The sequence below is a fragment of the Macaca thibetana genome, chromosome 1 (genome assembly GCF_024542745.1).
Source record: "Macaca thibetana thibetana isolate TM-01 chromosome 1, ASM2454274v1, whole genome shotgun sequence".
Taxonomy (NCBI): Eukaryota; Metazoa; Chordata; class Mammalia; order Primates; family Cercopithecidae; genus Macaca; species Macaca thibetana.
Window position 1 is genome coordinate 122,083,973 of NC_065578.1, and position 4,585 is coordinate 122,088,557.

Genomic DNA, 4,585 nt, shown 5'->3' on the forward strand with positions numbered 1-4,585 from the left:
AATGAAGGAGAAATAGTTTTTCCCAGACAGAGAAATGCTAAGGGAATTCATTAACACCAGACAGGCTCTAAATAAATGTCCAAAGGCGTTCTAAACATGGATGGTACTTGCTACCATAAAAGCACATGTAATTACAAAGCTCATAGACCCTATAAAGCAGTACATAATTGGGTCTACAAAGCAACTAGCTTAACACTATGACAAAAATAACACCTCACACATGAATATTAACCTTGAATGTAAATGGCCTAAAAGCTCCACTTAACAGGCATAGAGTAGTCCAGGCATGATGGCTCATACCTGCAATCTCAGCACTTTGGGAGGTCAAGGCAGGCAGATCACTTGAGGTCAGGAGTTCGAAACGAGCCTGGCCAACATGGTGAAACTTCATCTCCACTAACATACAAAAATTAGCTGGGCGTGGTGGTGGGTGCCTGTAACGCCAGCTACTCGGGAAGCTGAGGCAGGAGAACCACTTGAACCCAGGAAGCAGAGGCTGCAGTGAGCCAAGATCGCACCACTAAACTCAGCCTGGGTGACAGAGTGAGACTCCATTTAAAAAAAAAAAAAGGCATAAGGTGGCAAATTGGGAAAAAAAAAAATCAAACTTTCTGTGGCCTTTAAGAGAGATCTATCTTACATGTTATAGCGCCCAGAGGCTCAAAGTAAAGGGATAGAGAGAGATCTGTTATGCAAATGGAAAACAAAAAAGATCAGGAGTTGCTATTCTTGTATCAAGTAAAACAGACTAAACCAACAACGGCTAAAAAAAAAAAAAAAAAAAAAAAAGACAAGGAAGGGCATTATGTAATCAGAAAGCATTCAATTCAACAAAAAGATTTAACTATCCTAAATATATATGCACCTAACACTGAAGCACCCAAATTTATAAAACAAATACTACTAGACCTAAGCAAAGAAATAGCCATACTATAATAGTGGAGGACTTCAACATCCCACTGACAGCACTAGACAGATCACTGAGGCAGAAACCTAATAAAGAAACTTTGGACTTAAATTGGACTCTTGACCAAATGAATCTAATAGATGTCTATAGAATACTCTATCCAACAACCACAGAATATACGTTCTTCTCTTCTGTACACAGAACATTCTCTAAGATTGACCACATACTCAGTCATAAAGCAAGTCTCAATAAATTTTTTTAAATGAAATTATATCAAGTATCTTCTCAGACAACAGCAAATAAAAGCAGAAATCAATGCCAAGAGGAACTCTCAAAACCACACAAATACATGGAAACTAAACAACAGAGTCATTTTTGGGTAAACAATAAAATTAAGGCAGAAATAAAAAAATTGAAACAAATGAAAGTAGAGACACAATGTGTCAAAAACTCTGGAATACAGCAAAAGCAGTGTTAAGAGGAAAGTTTATAGCACTCAATATCTACCTTGAAAAGATAGAAAGATCTCAAATTAACAACATAATACCACACCTACAGAACTAGAAAAAGAAGAAGAAACAAAACCCAAAGCTAGGAGAAGGAAAGAAATAACTAAGATCAGAGCAGAACGAAATGAAACAGAGACAAAAAAAAAAAAAAAAAAAAAAACACACACACACACACAAAGGATCAATGAAATGAAGAGTTGGTTATTTGAATGATTGATAGACCACTAGCTAGATTAACCAGAAAAAAAAAGATCCAAATAAACACAATCAGAAATTACAAAGGTGACATTACAACTCATACCACAGAAATACAAAAGATCCTCAGCGACTACTATGAGCATCTCTATATGCACAAACTACAAAACCTAGAGGAAATAGTTAAATTCCTGGAAGCACACAACTTCTTAAGATTGAACCAGGAGAAACTGAAATCCTGAACAGATCAATAATGAGTTATGTAATTGAATCAGTAATAAAAATTCTACTAATCTGAAAGAGCCCTGGACCAGACAGAATTTTACAACTGAATTCTACCAGATATGCAAAGAAGAGCTGGTACCAATCTTACTAAAACTATTCCAAAAAATTGAGGATGAGGGATTCCTAACTCATTCTATGAAACCAGTATCATCCTGATACAAAAATCTGGCAGGGACACAATAAAAAAAGAAAACTACAGGCCAATATCCCTGATAAACATAGATGCAAAAATTCTCAACAAAATACTAGCAAACTGAATCCAGCAGCACATCAAAAAGATAATTCATCATGATCAAGTGGGCTTTATGCCTAGGATGCAAAGATGATTCAACAGATGCAAAAAAAAGATGCTATTCACTGCATAAACAGAATTTTTAAAAACCATATGATTATCTCAATAGATGCATAAAAAGCATTCAATAAAATCTTACATCCCTTGCATGATACACACCTTCAACAAACCAGCCATCAAAGGAACATAACTCAAAATAATAAGAGCCATCTATGACAAACCCATAGCCAACATCATGCTGAATAGGCAAAAGTTGGAAGCATTGCCCCTCATAACTGGAACAAGACAAGGACGTCCACTCTCACCACTCCTATTCAACACAGTACTGGAAATCCTGGCCAGAGCAATCAGTCAGGAGAAATAAAAATAAAAATAAAAAAGCAATCATCCAAATAGGAAAAGGGGAAGTCAAATTATCTCTGTTCACCAAAGACATGATCCTGTATCTAGAAATCTCTAAAGATTCCTCCAAGATACCCCTAGACTTGATAAACAAGTTCAGTAAAGTTTCAGGTTACAACATCAGCATACAAAAAATCAGTAGCATTTCTATACACTAAAAATGCTCGAGCTGAGACCCAAATCAAGAACTTAATCCCATTTACAATAGCCACACACACACACACACAGATAAAATAAACAAAATACCTAGGAATATATTTAACCAAGGAGGTCAAAGATCTGTACTGGGAGAACTACAAAACACTGATGAAAGAAATAATAGACAACACAAACAAATGGGAAAACATTCCATGCTTGTGGACTGGAAGAATCAATATTGTTAAAATGAGCATTCTCTGCAAAGCAATCTAAAGATTCAACGCAATTCCTATCAAGTTACCAATGTCATTTTTTACAGAATTAGGAAAAACATTATAAAATTCTTATGGGGCTGGACATGGTGGGTCACACCTGTAATCCCAGCACTTTGGGAGGCTGAGGCAGGAGGATCACTTGAGGTCAGGAGTTCGAGGGCAGCCTGGCCAGTATGGTGAAACCTCGTCTCTATCAAAACACACAAAAATTAGTAGGCGTGGTGGCACACACCTATAGTCCCAGCTACTTCAAGAGACCGAGGTGGGAGAATCACTTGAACCCAGAGGCAGAGGTTGTAGTGAGCCGAGCTTATGCCACTACACTCTAGCCTGGGTGACAGAGTGAGACCCTGTCTCAAAAAAAAAAAAAAAAAATCCCCATGGAACCAAAAAAGAGCCCGAATGATTAAGGAATCCAAAGCAAAAAGAACAAATCCAGAGGCATCACATTACCTAACTACAAACTATACTACAAGGCTATAGCAACAAAAACAGCATGGTACTGGTACAAAAATAGACACATAAATCAGTGGATAAGAATAGAGAACCTAGAAATAAAGTCACACACCTACAGCCAACTGATCTTTAACTAAGTTGACAAAAATAAACAATGGGGAAAATGATACCCTATTCAATAAATGGTGCTGGGAAAACTGGCTAGCCAAATGCACAAGAATAAAACTGGACCCTCACCTCCCACCATATACAAAAATTAATTCGAGATGGTTTACAGACTTAAATATAGGATGTCAAACTATAAAAATGCTAGAAGAAAACCTAGGAAAATCTCTTCTCGACATTGGCCTATGACTAAGACCTCAAAAGCAAATGCAACAAAAACGAAAATTGACAAATGGGACTTAAATGTAAAAAGCTTCTGCACTGCAAAAGAAATAATCAACAGAGTATACAGTCAACCTACAGAATGGGAGAAAATATTTGAAAACTATGCATCTGACAAAGGACTAATATCCAGACTCTATAAGAAACTTAAATCAACAAGAGAAAACCAAATAACCCTATTTTAAAAATGGGCAAAGGACATGGGTAGACACTTATCAAAGAAAGACATACAAGCAGTCAACAAATATATGAAAAAATGAACATCACTAATCATCAGAGAAATGCAAATTAAAACTACAGTGAGATATCATCTCACAGTAGTCAGAATGGCTATATTCCAGGCATAAGGCAACTGTGCTCTTCACGACTTCTCAATGTTTATTCACATTGAGAAGTAGGTTCTGTCATTCTCTTGAATGAAGCTCACCTGATATGGTAAGTTATCCTCATTTTAAAACATTCAGATTTTATCCTACAATCTTTTCACATGTGACAGTTTTTCTGTTCTTTCTAAGCATGTAATGGAAGTCAAGGAATTCTACATCCTCACGATCTATTAATATTTCTTACCTTCCCACAGCAGTGAAATTCTCATTCTAGTCTTCTGAAACAGAGATAGCTAATAAAGAAAACTCATTTCTTCTTTAACCTTTTCCATGAATTTCAGACCATTCTGGTTTTATTCTTTTCTACACAAAGTTTACTCTTTATAGGTGTTCAATAAATAAAATATAAACAC